We start from the raw sequence: 19,029 nt of genomic DNA, 5'->3' as shown, positions 1-19,029 counted from the left end.
AGCTACACTAGAGAACTCACGTACTCCCGCCTGGCCGCCTACCGGCCACGGCGAGCGCGGCCGCGTCCACGGATCGGTGTAAGCCGAGGTGGGGGAGTCGTTAGGTCTCCGGCAAGGAAGAGGAAAGGCCGCGCTAGAGCGAGACAAGGAGAAAGCATCGACGCGTCCACGGCGAAGCGGCGTAAACGGGACAAGGAGAGTCGCGCGCGTGATGCCAGAAGCTTGGCGGTACGGGCACCGACACAGAGCCTGCACGATTGTCGCAAGTGGGGAGCAGTCGACGCGTCGGTGGGGAACGACGCCTCCAATCGCAGGGAAACGCGGCTCCGCCCGGCGGAGGCAAAGGCGAGTTCTCCGGTCGCCGGAACTCGCGCGAGCGAGAGCGCGCCTTTTTCATCTCGCGTGCATCTCGGCCGGCTGCTGTCGGCGAAGTCAAAGGGGAGAAGGAGAAAACGAGAGAGCGGGCAAACAGATTTGCATATGCAACGCTCGCCTCCAATCGACGCGCTACCTTCCCCACTCTGCGAAAATGACGACGATTAGACCTTGATACTTAAGGACCCGTTCCGTGACCGATGCTTAAGAATTAAACTTGGCTTGATTCCGCAACCGTCCAATCCGCTGCGAGGTGCGTCGAACCGGTTCGATTCGCATACTTGTCTTCGCATGTTTTCTTTCATGCGGATGTGACCAACGTCAGCTTCGAATTATCGAGGAGCCCCATTGCTTCTGAAACAGAAATCGATAAGAGTTCACTATCTACAGGATAATCGAAATGCGTTGAATAGTCTGATGGGAAAATGCATGAAATCATGTGTGCGCGCTGTATTTATTTAAATATTTTGACATATCACGTGGACGCACACATTGTACAACTATCAGATAATGTAAGATAACGCGGTTAGTGTAGACATAAGAAAGAGATGAAGATGAAATTAGTTAGAGAGGAATGGCGTAGGAATTCTCTCACGCTGGACCACCCACGCAAATCTTTGTCATTATGGCCACATAATCGACTACCGAAATTGGTCGGAAATTATAGGGCATTTGCATATTTCGACTTCGATCATGAAATAATACATATATATTTCAAAGTGCTTTTCAATACCTCAGAATCAATATTTTTTAATCAATCTATTATTTTTTTCGTTCTACTATAAATGAACAGAAGATTAATTTCGTAAAATTTCTCTCTCTCTCTCTCATATCTCTGGATATATATTATGTTGCACATTTTTAAAATTTTAAATGAAAAAGTATCAATTATAACTTTTCTAATCATTATTTAAAAAGATATTAAAAATGTATGTCACGTCGTTCATCATGAGATCATGATAAATGCATTGCGATTTCTTCTCTAGAGATTTCTAAGATTGATATACCTACCTGGGGATTGAGAGCTTGTGTTACGGTTCGACGAGATATGGCAGCAGGTGGGTACAGTTACAGGTTGAGATCGTTCGAGAGGGCGATCTGCCAAACAATGTGATTATTGTGCTGACCTATGTTCCTGCTAACAGAAATACAAGGCATTGTACTCAATTAATTCATTACAAATCGTATGTTGTAATACAAAGTATTTATTGTTGCTTCCCTTGTTGGGAGATTTAAGAACAAGTAAAGATGTGTGTGACAGCCTAATGAGACATAATTTATTATTTTCTATTATTTTTATTCGAATTAAATATAATATAATAATATAATATATTCTTCAAAAAATATATAATATAATTATACAATTATTATGTACATGGTGAGACATATTAATCAAATGTTAAAAACACGTTAATTGCATATTAATATAAATTAATTTAAAATTATTTATATTTGAAATAGTGCATTGTATTTTTTATATATGCGTGTGTGCATGCATTTAATGTTTATATTTATTACATTTTGTCATAAATTAGTAGAATATTAATTTTTCATAGATTCAAGGCATTTTTCTAGTTGCTCAAAGTACCGATAGCAACGTTATAGATGCGATATAAAAATGTATCGAGAAAATATCGACGAGGGTGGTCGAACGTCCATAAACCCTCCTATCGGCCGCCATGCCTCCGAACCCGTGCACCTCTCACCTATCATATTTCCATACAAATCCATCCAGCCTCACCACTCCCAAGATTTGAATTCAGCATGCGCAGTGTCGGTGCAAAAAAATAAGACGCTTTAAACTAGCCCTTTTATTGGTCGCGAGAACCGTAGCGCTCTCCCCACTCATGCCTATCCCCCTTCGCGTTGCACACACATAGGCGTCAGAGTGCCTTTCTTCTTTTTCTTATCGCGCTATCATATTTCCATACAGCCGACGTCCACCACCACGACCAACGCGCTATCACCACCACTACCACCGCCGTCTCCGCCACCACCATCGTCGCCTTCGCTTCCACCCCTACTTTTCCACTCGATACCTAGCTCGCCCAGATTTGAATCCGGCATGCGCAGTCCCGTGCGCAAAAAGGGCGCTTTAAAGAGGTTCTTATTGGCCATGGGAACGCTATCCCCCACTCCTTATCGCGTGTACCGCGTACCTCACATCACAAACGCAGCCTTCCTCTTATCGTGCCATCCTTACCCCCTCGCTCACCCTTACAACCCCATCAAGGTTTCGTCTTCCTCGTGCTTGTTCTCTCTCGCCGACTTTCTCGTTCCTTCGTCCTGCTCCCCACTAACATTTCCTTCGTCCTTCGCCTCGCATGCCAGACCGGATACATAGGAAGGGGCAATCCCTACCTCGGTTCCGCCACCCTCGCGCCCATGGCGCGACGAGGATGGATATGATATGAGAACGAGGACGGAGATAGCGAGGGAAAGAAAAGAGAAGGAAGCGGAGAGGAAAGAGCGAGCCGGTATTGATTTTAATGACGCCCCTACCGACACGAAGTCACGAGAGAGGCGCGAATAATATGTACGCGCTCTGATTGTAATAGCCAGATATATTATAAATGCGCGCAGAAAAAAGAAAGTCCTTCGATAGAAAGAGATTTATGAATACGTAATATCTCAAAATGTTTTGGAATTATAATTGATGATATTTGGCCTAAAGTGTCAAAAGTTTAGACCGCGTTTTCACGATATTCTTCTCTTTTCGTCGACGTAAACTCGCGAGAATCACTTCAAGGAAGAGAAGGAGGAAAAGGAGAATCATCCTCGAGAAATGTCCGTAATGTCGTGCCAACATATCTATCTCGCGATGTCGATAGTCTTTCATCGTTAATACGAATTATCAAATCATCGTGACGAGAAGGGAAGGAGAGGAGAGAAAAGTAGAACCATGCCATCCGTTCCAGAACAGTATGTAAGATCGCTCCCTGGGCGGAGTTCCGTCTAGCGTTGAAGGGTGAAAATACACTTGCCGTGTAAAATCAAAAGGATCAAGTGGCGCTACCGAAGGGTCGCATTTAAATGCCACAGGCGGGCTCTTAATCTGAATAAAGTGGCGAGAACCCTTTCCCCTCGCTATAGGAGAACCCTCTTTTTTTATTCATCGCGTGCAAGTATTTGCATGGCTACCGATGACAGGTGCCGAGTTTCCCCTTCTCCATATTCAATAGAACGAGTGAGCCTGTATGGAAATAGATAGGTACCTGTTTGGTAATGTGCATTTCGAGGAAGGGTTGATCTTCGCCGCTGATTCGTCACCGGTACAGGTGAGCATGCGATCTACCTGATCCATCATTCACAAGTGATATTTTAGAATAAATAGTATTAGAGTCTCAAATGATTTCTTAAAAATTTTATTAGATTGATATTTCAAAATTAACGGAATTAATTAATTTTAGCATAATAAATATGCTTTATAACCGAAGTGTATATATATTTATGTATAAATGTGTGTGTGTATTTAGAAAATATTAAAAAATATATAGATATGTACATTAATATATTTATAATTACTATACATCTATGTATATGTATATATATATATTTTTTTTTCTTTATTTCGGATATAAGTACTCTAAACACAATCCATTCAATAGAATAAAACGAACGACAACATTTCCAGTGGTTGAAATGTACCACTCCGTTTATACCGTTACAGCGATGTCGACTCTTAAAAATGTCGAAAAAAGAAAACACAACCGACATCCATTTATCTAAAACACGCTGCGAGAGAGACCCTTCTATAACTTCCTGTGAGTTTCCTTAAATTCTTCGGCAAGGGTCCACCCTCCAGTAGCAATAAAGACGAGCTATTACAACCAAAATTAGAGGGTTTGATCCCAATCGAGTGTTCGCACACTAGAAAACGGAAAAAATTCCTTTTTTATCCACGAACATTATAAACACCCCTTAGCGCGCACAGCGAGAGTCTTTGAAAGGCCAGGTGTGCCAAACAAATTTTTTCACCGATTCACGATAGACGCATAATAAACTTATGTCACGCGGGTCAAGCCTTTCGCAACGCAAGATTTTATTCCGCGCGAAATCGTTAAATCCATAATGCCTAATACATAAAAAGAAAAACACTTCTCGACATCGCTTTCGCATCGTGCCGTGTCACGAGCACCGTCTCAAATTCAATGAATCCTCTCCATTTTCCGACGAGCTAATTTTATTTTGTGTGCGCGCGTACTTTTTAAATTCTTCACGTGCTCATGAAAACTCAGGGCCAACTCTCTCTGGGTGTGATTGTTGTCGGCACTTCTCGCATGGAGAAGTTTCTGAGAGCTGGGCCGAACTTTACCGGTTTGCTATTTTCGTCGAATCAAAGGTATCGTTTTTGTCTTCCTCCTTCCCTTTGCCCACTGATGGATACAAGAATTTAGAAACACGAGATTTACAAAGAAATTTAAAAAGCCGGCGAAATTTAGAAAAAAATGCAATGTGTTAACTAGTAAAGCAATTTTATTATTTGATGATTGACTTTTTTATATCTATCTTATTGAGTTTATGCAGCATGTCACTTATTTATTACACACATTTGACACTTTCTCATTAGTTATTTTTATATCTTTATGACTTTGAATAAATTCATAACAATGTGCTATAAGGATAATTTGACTTTTTTATTATAGTATATCATATATGACTTTCTTTTTTACAGTAGGTACATGTATTTTCGTAGTTTTTAACGTATTTTTTAATGTAAATGGCAAGTCTTTTAGCTATGGTTCGGTATTTTGTACAATGGAATGAATAGAAATGGCTTTCACTTTTGTCGAACATTTTTTTAAAACCTTGATAGTACGACCTTGACATTACGACTTTTATAATAAATTTAGTCTTAGCATTGTGTTTTGTCGTAGTATCATAAAGAGTATAATAAATAAAAAAACAATTAAATTCTTGTATATACCAGAAAAGAAAAATTACATATTACATTTAATAATATCAATAAATTCCATAATTAATCTTGCAGAGACAGGGTGTTTATTGTAAACGTTTGCATGATTTTAGAGATACTTGCAATAATCTGAGAAAAAATTATAATTTAAAATCGTTACAGGTTGTTATACAATGAACACCATGTATAAATATATAAAATTAAAATTTATTATATATCACTAAGAGTTATGCACATTTTATTCATAACAAAACTAAATTTGTTTGCTTGTTTCAGCAATATTCACAGTTCTTTTTAATTATCTTAAGAAAAGACTCACTTTCCAAAAGGATCTCTTCAAAAATAAAAAAATGAAAAATTTTGAGCATGATTTTGCAGAGTCACCAGTCATTCTTAAGCGGAAAATATTCGGTCGCGCTCGTTCCCGCCGTATGCGGGGAAAAGTTTGTGGGCGAGAAACGATTAATGTGTACGGCGCCACGAGCGTGAAATCGGGAACATCGCGGCCGGGATATGTCAGGTACGTGTTTTCAAGCCGCGGGAAATATAATGAGATCTCGCTTTCGAAACGCTGGTATATACGTGAATAGGGATCAAAGGAAGCCGCGACCCGTGGCCGACTCGTCTCTCCCGGATCGTCTCTCGCAATTTTATTAAGCCCTCTTTCGGACACCTGCGATTTCTCTATTTTCCAGATAATTCATTTTTCGTTCCTACGAAACACACGGCCGACCTTTCTGCATGCCGGAAAATATGTCAAAACGTTCGACATTTAACATATAACATGGTTTATACGAAGGAAGGATAAACACGGTCGTTCCGTCAATTGCGATGAAATGAGGCCTCCTTTATTTACCTTTCCTCTTTTATCTTCGTTTGATCCCGAAAGATATTTCTACGAGCGTTTTGGGCTCAGAAGCGATTTACAAAGATTATGCTTTATAATGTTACAATGAATTAAAACAGATTAAAAGCAAAAGAAAATGTGAGACTCGTTGTGCAGTTTTAAAAATTTGTAATATGTAGTATAAACACCGTATATTATATAATAATTTTTTTTGTTATACATATTTTTCTTACAAAATCTATTACATTATAAATATCAATAAGCTCACAATATAAGAATCGATAAGCTTTGTATATATGTTTTATGTTTTAGATCGAGATAAAAATATATAGATGAAAATAGCAAATTTTTATCGTAAAGAAATAGCGATTTAAATATTTATCTGCGTTTTTCCAGGCATTTCGGCGCGACGTGTACGATTCATCGTTCACCGCCAAACTGGTTCAGAGAGCGACGGATTATCCCTGGCTTTGCGGAAGTTTCACATTAAAGGAAACGGAACTCTCAATTCTCGGTCGTGCAACTCGCGCGATACAGAGCACGCGTGACGACGACACGGAGACTTAAGGAATGCGGAGGAACGAGCGCGGCGAGAGAGCGGTAATTTTCTCGGGGCGTATATTACGCATGTGCGAGGGAGTGCGATTACAAAATGAGCAGGTTCTCTCATAATAATTAGCGGATCAAGGCCGGCCTCAGGACAAATTCGAATGAATATGTGACGTGTATATGTGGCTGCACCTTCCCGAAATATAGTGAGCGCGCGCGCGCACACTCGTGCGATATTTTTTATATCACCGCACAAAATGGACCGAAGGAGCGATGGCGTAATCGTTGCCGCCGGCACGAAAGCTTCGACACGCTCGTTTACCACCGCGCCGCGCGAACATAAAATCGTAACAATAAGGATGCCGCCGTGAGTTCAGAAGCTGTAAGCGCGGCACGCGATGATCTACTTGCCATTTTATGATTATAGAAATTATCGCGCTCTCGGAATATATGCGCTGCTCGCGGGGCGCGGAAACGCGGCACGAGATGGACAGGATCTAAGTTCGACTTGTAAATTTGTAATTAGCTCTTCCTCAAATAAATACGATGTTGAGTTTTCGCCGGAAAATCGTACATGTATAATTTAAAGCTAAAGCAAGACTATATGATATAAATAAAGAGAAATATATCTAATATATAACTTTTGTTTTATGGATGAAAAAAAAAATTTTAATTAATTAATAAATCGATTTTATTTTATATTTTCCATTTGTAATCATTTTTTACATGCAATCTTTTCAATGTAATAAAAAGATACTGGAGTCTCTGTCACAACTCAATGTACATTTCTAGAATTTATGTAATTTTCAGCGACGCGTAATACCGCGCTTTCTCGGATATATCTCGTTATCGCCGACGAAAAACAAGTTCTATCTCGAGGACTGTATAATGAGCAGGGGCGCATTCTTGACATTCGTAATGTTTCGCGAACGCGAGCGCAAAGTGACCTCTGCCTCGGTCTTTCCCGGTCTCGCGATTTGCCAATTGTCCAACGTTCCTTTCCTCTCTCCCTTCAGTCCTCTCGCGAGCCCCCTTGCGCGCATGCGGCCCTTTTATCTGTCGGAATATTCACCGGATTAAGGTAATTGTGGACGCGCGCGCGGGCAACTACTTGCGTGGGTGCAACCGCGCGTTTTACGCTCGGCGCGCGCGTAAAGGCGTGAGAGCGATCGGAGACGACACGCCGAGAACACTGTTCTTACATAATCTCTCAATTTTGCTCTGATGAAGCGAAGAACGCGCGAATGCAATGTCGTTATTAACCGCTACTTCAAACTGCGTTATGTCGCAGTAAAAGAAAAGAGGAAACGGAATACACACGATCCAAGATCGCGGGCATGAATGCGCGAATGCATTATTGACAAGCAAAAAAATTTAATTCGTCACGATACGAGACAGATCCAGTTGTACAAACAATAACTTTGAGGATATAAATCAATCGAAAAGTGAAATTAATATTCACACATTTCGGAAGAATTATGTCGCTCAGTACTTAAAAAAGCGTCACATCTTGTATATATTAGCAAAAAAATTTTAATAAAAGATCAGCTGAAAATATATATGTATTTCATAATCTCGCGTGTACGAATATAATTGCAAAGTAATATTTAACAATTTTTATCGTATGAATTAAACGGAAAAAAAGATATGTATACATATAATATTTACATGAAAAATAATATAAAATATTTTATAATACATCAGAAGCAAATCAGAAACGATCTAGCTGATGGACGGAATACCGGTATTTAACGGTGGGATATATTGTTTCGTTGGGGTGGGGTAATAGAGCCAAAGCGGTAGCAACAGTGACGACCTAAGAGGTCGAGGTCTAAGCCGGCGGTGTTGAGTTTCACAGCGATATCAAGCGTAATATAGCACGCGCCTCAATTCAATCCAGCTGCCAGCCACTGTCACAGTTAACGAGTTACATTTTAACGGCCGGAAGGATTAATTTCTATGTCAAAGCGCGTTCCGCGATTGTTATCGAGATTCAGGTGCTGGCAAAGAATATCAAGTGCACATTGAAAAAATTCCTTCTCGTTGTTGAGAAACTTTTCCAGAAATACAAAATATTATTCTCTGCGACATCGATCATAAAATAATGGATAATATATTATCTTGATTTAACGCTTGTAAGATAACCGAAGAATGAAGTTCTCTCTGCTTAAATAAGAAAGTAAAATCTTTTCGGGAAAAATAAAATACTTTGCAATAATAGTATTCTGTAGAAATTATCGTTAATCTATTGATGACGTTACAAGATTCATAAAAAAAATTGTCAAATTTGCGATTAATAATAACATACTGGCAGCAGATGCACTTTTGTACGATTAATTAAAGACGTCATATATTATTCCGCTGGATACGCGTCTCGCAATCGACAACAAAGTGATGTTAATTAACCGACGAGAAGATTATTAAAGTAACCCATCACCGGGCCGTTCTCGTCGATCATGGTAACGAGATTCGTGGAAAAAAATGGTAAGTGACGTTGGAGAAACGGCACACGGTCGCGTGCTTATACGACTTGTTTGTAAGAAGAGAGGAAAGACTTCGTAATTGTGCGCGCGAGAATTCCGCGATAATACTGGCCAGTAACGGATTAAGGGATAAGCGGACAAAGGGATTATTTGAAGCTCCGAGATCGCTAAAAGATTCGTGAATTACCCTGCTTATTTACAACTGCTAATTCCTGAAGAGTTTGTAAATATTGTATTTTAGTTTGTAATTATTATTAGATTTAAAAATTTGAAATGCTTTAATTTGCTTAGAGATTACGAAAACCCATAAAAACATCCTTTTGCCTGGGGTCCTCGATGCCCTAAATCCATCACTGACACAGATGATCGCGGTCGACGAAGGAATCATACGCGGAGTGTTACGCAGTTGCGTGGCACGAGTTTATACGCACCACGGCGTGCGGTGAACATCAAAGAGGAGTCATCTAGTTGAGCCACTTAACGTCCTCGAGTTTCCACATTAGCGAGGCAAAAGCGCGGCCGGTGAGGAGGAGGAGAAGAAGGAGGGGGAGGGCCACGCATCTTCGCGGAGGACGTTCAACGCGCGAAAGAGAGGCTCGCTCTTTCTCTTTCTCTGCATGATAATATAACGCGATCGATGTTTGCAGAGTGTTGTAAAGGGACCGATTTCTTATGAATTTCGTTTTACGAGCCCGCTGCACGCGGATAAGAGCCGCGTAAGTGAAATTATCGTTTTCTGGTATAACCTGCTCTGCATTTAAGGGCTTTATATTACAACAGATTATTAGTTATTAAATTATTAAATTATAACGTACCGTAAAAAAATAAAATATGGTTTAAGATTTAATAATAAACCTATGACACATACATATGGAAGAGTTAAATTTAATTAACTGTTAAATACGTTACCTCTCTTTAATGTCACTTTATGTTCTAAAAAAAGCATCTTTTATTTATTTTTTCTTAGTTCATATATTGGATGAAATTATTAAGAAGTATACGAATGAAAAATATAGAGATAAAATGATGATTCGATATTTTAAGAATAAAACAACTGCACATATAACATATATGTATACATATTCTGTAATTTAAGAATAGTAGGAAGAAATATATAGAAGGAAAGAATATTATTATATGCTTCAAAACAATTATAAATACAAAAAATTGATAGATAATTACATCGATTCCTTATCTCTGATCAAGAGGATCACTAGTCACTGGACTGTTCTGGGAAATGAAAACTGATATGAAACAAAGCAGGCATATGGATGGTCCTTAAACCTCGCGTGCCGCGCTCGCATTAAGTGGAAGATATAAAGCGCGCTTGTCGAGATATGAACGATTCCCGGCGATCGCTAACGTTCTGAGTAAAATAATAATCAGATTTTTTTAAGCTTGCCACAAATGGCGCCAGTGAAGTTACATTGACGTCGTCTGCTCGAAATAATCCGACCACACGCCGCGATACTACGGAATAATCATTTTTCATCAGGCCCAAAAAATACACAGAATATATATAAATAAACTGTGAAAAATTTATATTCATTTAAATCAAAATTAATACTATACATGTTTTTATGAAATTAATTATTATATGAAATCAATGTGTGTGTATGTGTGTTATGTGAATGTTACATACTTATGATGAGAAAGAACCATTAATAAGAAAATCACTTAATAAAGAATATATAACTCACATGCAAAAAATTGCTTGTTCAATGAACTGTGCAATGCACATTTCTGTGATGCAAAAAAAAATGTACCCTATTAATAAATCTCGGCATGGATTAAATATACCGTGAAAATTATGATCGTTTCGCACGCGTCTGTATCACTCGCCTAAAGAATCGTGAGATGCAAACGAAAATGCGCCCCGTTTATTTGTCATGGGTTCTCAAGCCGATCGTGATTTTATGCAAATATTGATTTCCCTGACAAAAGCCGAAAAAAGAGCTATAATGGACACATTTTATTCGTCGCATCTACATATTGAGCACAAAGCGTGACTGGTTGACGGTCATTCCGTGCTTTTTTTTTTTTTCTTTTCCGCCGTCCCCTATACACGCGCTCCCTTTCTCTAACCATCTCTCTCGCTCGCTCTGTCCGTTTTCCCGTGCTCTCTTTCCGACTTTACCGAGCTGACAGTTGGTTGGGCACATTTGGCCTGTAATTTCCAAAATGTCGAATAAGATAATGCATCGGACGAGCGTTCTCGAGTCCCCCGATCTCACGAAATCAAAGTTGCGTAGGGCTGCACGCCCATTTCGCTCTACTTTTTCTGTCTTATCGTCTTTTTTCCCTTATCACGATTGTGCGCCACGCAGGCAGTATTGGCCCTGTTCTTTCATCCATTCGCTTCTCATCGATTTCGCTTGATTAAAACGTAAGGACGTGACAAATGTAATTACTCGGTGCCTTATCGAGTATCCCGTCTTGGTTTTTCAACTTTCATCGGAAACGCACCAGCTGACGGATACTTCACACAGATGGAACTTCGGAATGTGATTTTTCTCTCTCCGATACTTCTTATAGACACTATAAAATCGGGGAGTAATTGCAAAGAGGAAAACATTGTAATAGCAGAGTTTTTGTCCCTTAGCGTGAGATGGTAGTTAGATCAAAGAGAAAATCGAAAAAAGATGAGCCGCGCATGAAAAACATGTTTCACATTTGACCACCATATTTAGAAAATATGATATAATTGCGTTTAATGATTGATGCAGCAAATAATTTCACGAAAATTAACAATTATGTATATATTTATATATTTATTAATAGCTTTAGATATACTTATATATAATGTTAAATATATATATTAATTCTCGTAAAAATATTTGCTGTATCGATCATTAAACGCAAATAACATATTATAATTTCTAAATATAATAATAAAGTGAATATATAGGAATAATACCTAACTGGATAAAAACTGTTTAAAATAATTGGAAAAAAATATGACGATTTATGTAAGTTAATTTTCGTCATGCCAGTATAATAACAGCTCACTCTTAAACGGTAAATGCGCATGCCTATCGTGGATATAATGCGCAGGCACGATCACATTCCTGTACTCCTATGAATGGCAAATGAGGGTACGCGTCGCTGGTTTGCGCCCAGTGCTGTATCTAGGTAGCGGCGTGTTGCCCGGTCTTGTGCTCTCGTGCGGACCATCTGAATACAATGCATCGCCCGGGTGTAATGCATTCCTATAATAATGGCATCGCGACTCCGCGACCTCTGCGCAACGAACCTCCCTCGAATGCAGAATGGTATGCGCGCGAACACGCGCACCGACGCGTTACACCGCAGGCTGAATGTTATTTTATTAGATGATTAGCTGACGAGATGCGTGGGCGTGCTTCGCGTAAGACGCATAATGGAAACGTAGCGCGAAAGATCGATGGACGCGAATATCACTCCGAGCGTGTTTAAATTCTTAAGATCACACTTCCAGATTCTTAATCTTCCTCAATTATAGTTTCAATAAAATAGAGAAATATTTTTGCAATGTTTGCTGAGACAAATGGAACAGTTACCCTGACTAGTAATATGATTTAAATTTTTAACTTGTGCAAATTATAATAACAAACACAATATCGATACAATATCTAATTGATATTACATTTTTCCTATACAAAAATGATTAAATTATTTTTAGGAATTGCCCACGATTCCCATTTTTCTCGATAACTTTACGACCCTCGTCCGCGTAGCATGATTAATATCCAAATTAAAAAAAAATAGCTAATCGCCCGTAGCATTTGCTGATTCCGTCGGCGACAGTGAGGGTAACTGGCGGTCTAGAGGGGTTGTTGGAGGGTGGCAAACTTTTGGTCATAAAGAGTCGTCTGTCAATTCATCTTTCCTATATATATATTTCACGTCAAAATATTGCAATAAATCATCGTTGCAGCTACGAATAAGGTAAGAGAGACGATGGAAAATAAGAGTTAGAGAAAGAGAGCGAGAGAGAAAGAGAAAGAGAATAAACGAAAGTCTCGCGATCCACGTTAAGTTAGGAGACTGATGATTGCATGAGTGTTGACATCCTTCATAAAGAGTAATATTAATCATTGCGTTATTAACAAGATGAGAAATGATAGAATGTTTATGCAGACGCGTCGAGATGTTTATGCCGTTTTGAAAAGGTCTATCTAAAAAGTATGTCGTTATTCGTGAAAATGGAGATAAGTGAATACTGTTTATTAACCGAACGTATTTTTTATTTATCGTTTTTCCCTCGATTACTCTCTATATTATGATATTTTTGCTCAATTTCAAAGTTATTTCTACATTGACATTAAAAATATATAATATATTTTATGTACTCAAGGAATGCATTTCACGCGCTTTTGATTTTAGTATCATTTATCCGTTGAAATTTCAGTTTAACGGTTTTCGATCCTTTTGAATAAGGCATTGTCGTGAGAACGATATTTGTTCGATTTTTCCGAGACATATAATTATCTCAGTGGCATACTTGAGTCCCCTATATTCCGTGAATGACTACTAGATTTTTCTCAAGAATTGTGAATTGCTAGAAAGAAACACAGGCGAATATATATTTATTAACCAACGGAATAAAGCGCGAGAATAAGAGCGAAGACGAGATGAACGCTAATAACCGTTCAACGATCGGATCAGCTGTTAAAATTGATGAACAATTAGCTCCTTCGATTGGTATCTAATACAATCGATTTTCGCGTCAATGAAAAATTGAATAGAAGATGCAAGGGGGACAGAAAATTAATGTATTGCACATTGAGAAAAATCTTTTATAAAAAAAACATAAAATATATGAATATTAAATATGATGAGCGAATTATAAATGATAATTAAAACAAGTAAAGTTAAAATAAAGAGTAAGCAAGAATAGGGAATCAAGAAAATAAAAACGAAAAGAATTATATATAATACGCGTAATAATAAATTATTTTCAAAATAAAATTTAAATGAATATTTCTTTCTAATGATAGAGACGAGGTGCTAAAACTCAAACCTAAAGTGGCGAGGGAACACTTGCAGCACTGGGAAGAATTGGCATTAAGATGGAAGTTGCCGATGGAGAAAAGACGCGGGAGAGAGGAGCAGAAGGACGAGGAGCAGGGGGCTATTAGCTGGCAGATTAGCAGTTAAAATTGAAATTTGCACGGACAGTTCGATGCGCGGCGGCGGCCGCGTCTGAAGAGGCCGAAGGGGGTGAGCCTGAAAGTGTTCGGGTCCGAAGATTGGAGAACCGAATCTGCCACGCATCGAGTTCGACGAGCAGTCGCTTCTCGTCTTCTTCGTTCGTCCTCGGATTTCTTTCTCGCCATTCATTCGTTCACTTATTCTCGCTTCGTCTTGCCTCTCCTTCTCTCTCTCTCTCTTTCTTTTTTTCTCTTTCTATCTTTACAGGTAGATATAAAATAAGCTATACGAGGCGGCGGCGGCCGCGTCTGAAGAGGCCGAAGGGGGTGAGCCTGAAAGTGTTCGGGTCCGAAGATTGGAGAACCGAATCTGCCACGCATCGAGTTCGACGAGCAGTCGCTTCTCGTCTTCTTCGTTCGTCCTCGGATTTCTTTCTCGCCATTCATTCGTTCACTTATTCTCGCTTCGTTTTGCCTCTCCTTCTCTCTCTCTCTTTCTTTTTTTCTCTTTCTATCTTTACAGGTAGATATAAAATAAGCTATACGAGGTCCATATAGCACGGAAGAAAGAGACCAGAAGCGTATTTACGAAACCGAATAAAATACTTTGTGTTTATCTCGTGTTTATTATATTTTACTCGTCACGCGATATGAATTTATAACTATAGTATACATTTATAGAAATGAAATAAAATAATCTGCATATGTGTTTCTATAATATTACATATAGCATAACAGAATTATATTATTTCGAAAATATGTATGACATTATCCCAGAATTTGTAACTATTTTATTTAAAGAAAAAGATTGATTAATAATTTTGTTCTCATGATATACTTTTTTTATCGTCATTTGAAAAAAATAATGATTGTGGTGACGAGAGAGTAAGGGGATCGTAAATACGAACATTGGGCGCGTCAAGCGATGCGAACGATCGTTTATCTTCGACTAACACCGCGAATTTGCAAGTTATGCACCGGGTGAGTTTTTATTAGCGCGGCGGCACGCCGCCGACTTTTCTCTCTACGGACCGTGACTAAAAGGGACTAACACGATACTCGGTAGTCGATCGTGCAACGAGTTAGCCGTCGTTCTTTATTACTCGCGATGCGCTGCTGGCTGTAATTGCAAGCGAGCACCTCGAAAATTCATCCGGCGGATACGCGCGCGTTGCGGCCTTATGGTATCTCCTTCTCTCTCTCTTTCTCTCATCGGGACCGGCTGCGCTTTTTTGTTCGCGAGCGTGACGAAAGAAGCTAACGCGGATCGGGTATCGGTATTTGGAAGCCGATCGGGGCCGGTGTGAAACGACTTCGCCACCGTTTCTCATTCCGGAATTAATTGCAGGTACGTTGGAAATAATACGATCTTACGGGTCGCCCGCGAAAATAGACTCTCTCTCTCTCTCTCATCGTCATGATAGCGACGCGAGAAAATTTTAAATTTATTCTTTACGTTGTATTTTTCCATCATATTCAGCTCTTCGTTCGATAAACGTACGCGTATGTAAAGGATAAATTGAAGACATCGTCTTAATAACAAAGAGGAATTAACGCGTCGGCGGAAAGGGACTAACACGATACTCGGTAGTCGATCGTGCAACGAGTTAGCCGTCGTTCTTTATTACTCGCGATGCGCTGCTGGCTGTAATTGCAAGCGAGCACCTCGAAAATTCATCCGGCGGATACGCGCGCGTTGCGGCCTTATGGTATCTCCTTCTCTCTCTCTTTCTCTCATCGGGACCGGCTGCGCTTTTTTGTTCGCGAGCGTGACGAAAGAAGCTAACGCGGATCGGGTATCGGTATTTGGAAGCCGATCGGGGCCGGTGTGAAACGACTTCGCCACCGTTTCTCATTCCGGAATTAATTGCAGGTACGTTGGAAATAATACGATCTTACGGGTCGCCCGCGAAAATAGACTCTCTCTCTCTCTCTCATCGTCATGATAGCGACGCGAGAAAATTTTAAATTTATTCTTTACGTTGTATTTTTCCATCATATTCAGCTCTTCGTTCGATAAACGTACGCGTATGTAAAGGATAAATTGAAGACATCGTCTTAATAACAAAGAGGAATTAACGCGTCGGCGGCGGCGGCGGCGGCGGCGACAGTAAAGAGATGAGAAAAATTTTCGTGAAAAGCCGCCGACATGATTTATAATGATATGTCGGTATTGTTCTTCAAACACGTAGCCGAGCTTTCCGCGTTATTCGTAGGCGGTATGAGACTCGTTTACGGCTTTACGGTTGGCCATGCGGGATTCAAACGCCTCGTATTACCATAATATGAACCATTACGATGAACCAGCTGGTCGGCCGATGCGTTTCGCACGGCGAGCGAGAGAACGATCAAGAGAAGGACATGTGAAGAAAGGACGGGAGAAAAGGTGAGGGGAGTGAAAGGGTGTTACTACGATATTTTTTCAGCGGGTAATTAAGTGCGCTGCATAAGAAATGGTATTTTAATGAATCGTAAAGCCACCGGTTTTGTGACATTACCGCGCCGCACCGTCAGTAATCTTTCCTACCTGCAGATTATACGGCCATTAAAAGTGCATCGAATAGCAATTATAAATTTCACAATCGAAGCGCGCATTCTTGAAATTCACACGTACGATCATTGCCGAGTTTCTTTTTTGAAAATAGGTATATATTGTATTTTTCAAAAATCGCGACATGATCTATGATTTAACGAAACGTTGGAATTCTATTTTGAAGTGAAACTTAAAATAATTCGATTTGTTTTTCGTCACACAATTTTGCTTTAAATTTTTGCTTCAACGAAATGTTACAAATTTCAACGAGGTATGATTATACATATTAATGTAATACGTATGTATATCTACGAATGTTGTGAGTCAATTCAGGCATTTAGTATTTTAATTCAGTAATTAAGCATTGTTAATTGACGGATATAAAATTAAAATCTTTTGGAACCTCTTTTTCTAAATATTAGCCTTTTTTCGCTTGGTAATATTTTCACGTCTATACTTTAATTCTATCCGATCCTGTCTCCGAATCGACATTACAAAGGAAGACGATCACGCGATTGATACTCGAGCGAATTTGTCGTAACACACATTTCACGCGATTGGAACGTCGTTAACTCCCTAGTCTCCTCTCGTCATTACCCGATTGCGTCATAGCCGCGCACGTGCCCGGAGCGATTCTTTGGGGTCCGGCGAAGTCTGTGGAAAATAAGAATGGTGAAACGCAACACGCGCTGTGTAACGCGTTGTGTCGCCTTACGTCTCCTGGTGAAAACTGCTTTCATTCGACTATTCGTATGAATTACGAGAACCTGCGAAAAGCCATTCGTGCTATGCGGGACTACGCGAAGACGCGTATGATGTATGCCTCACACAATCGTAGATATACATACATATTATATTAATATGTATAATCGAACCTCATTGAAATTTGAAACGTTTTTTGAAGCAGAAATTTAAAATTTCTTAAAACCATAGAAAAATGATTACATATATATGTAAAATGATTACGAAAATTATAACAAATGCTTGAGATATATTATAAGTAAATAGTAAAAAAAATAAACCATTAAATTTCTATGAAAAGTCAGCGTTATGTGCCAAAAGCAAAAATCACTATTGTATTCCTTTAGATATTTTGTGATAAATAAAAGAAATAATCAAGATATGGAAGAGCCCGTGCAGCCAATATTCTCTCACAATTATATATACGGTTAAAAATATATATACATTTAGCTGTCGCTTTGTTTTGTATCATAAAAGTTTAAAAAATTCGTTATATGTTATGATATTTTTAATAATTAATATAATTTTTTCTCATAGAAGAGAGAAATATATTTTTATTTTTTTTTATAAAATCAAAAGTGAAAGAAGCAATAAATAGAATATATACAAATATATATTTAACTATGTAAATTCTTGCTCTTTAAAAAAATGCAAAATAAAATTCTTTAATTAAAATTTTTGAATGCAATAATGTATTTTTAAGCATACATTTAAACGCGCGCAAGTATTTTGGTCTGAATAAAGATTTTTCACACCCCAAATCATGCTAAATTATTTTCTTTCTGTAGTATGTGTGTGTTTCTGTGTGTATGTGTGTGTGTGTGTGTGTGAAAGAGAGAGATCTCAGAGAATGTCACAGTACTTTAATTTTCTGCCACAACACGCGGAAGTGATCGTCAAAAATATTTAATCGTATATTATACACATATGAGCAATAATTATAATAATTCTTTCCGAGTTTTGATTCTTAAGAAATTTTTTTTTCTCATGATCTTAGGGAGTATCCTTAAAGATAGTACTTGCATTTTTAATACAAAATGCAGAGTATATATTTTGAAATTAAAGTTACACACATTCCTAGTCCTTCCTCTCCCTCTCAACTCTTAAACTATATTTTTTTCTGTTGTCTTGAAAAGTTTTAAAAGATGCTACAGTACAGTTATTAATAAATATGAATAGAATGATAAATAGACTATGAAAAATTAAAATAACTAGCATATTGTAAGATCAACACAATTATCAATCATGGACGCGTTATTTATTAAATAAATCAGTTAGAAAATATTATGTATGATTTTAAAATATTCCTTCTTGCATTTTCATATGATTATTCTATAATTTATAAATACATACACACATAATATAAATAATTAAAAGTCTCTTAAAAATAATATTGAACTTAAATATATTTTTGTATATGTATACATATCTGTAAACTTATTAATTATATTATA

At 38.4% G+C, this 19,029-nt stretch overlaps 1 long non-coding RNA gene across 1 annotated transcript in view; it reads right to left on the bottom strand.

Moving 5' to 3' along the window:
* Window positions 1-81: 81 nt before the first annotated feature.
* LOC115236772 overlaps window positions 82-19,029 on the bottom strand; it is a 20,222-nt gene continuing 1,274 nt past the window's right edge. Inside the window, exons 2-3 of the long non-coding RNA XR_003884243.1 lie at window positions 1,387-1,510; window positions 82-729 (exon numbers count right to left, since the gene is read on the bottom strand). This is a non-coding gene — a long non-coding RNA (uncharacterized LOC115236772). The remainder of the gene's footprint in view (window positions 730-1,386; window positions 1,511-19,029) is intronic.

This window comes from Formica exsecta, unplaced genomic scaffold, assembly GCF_003651465.1.
Source record: "Formica exsecta isolate Colony F162 unplaced genomic scaffold, ASM365146v1 scaffold1116, whole genome shotgun sequence".
Lineage (NCBI taxonomy): Eukaryota > Metazoa > Arthropoda > Insecta > Hymenoptera > Formicidae > Formica > Formica exsecta.
This window is presented reverse-complemented; position numbering and strand designations above follow the sequence as displayed.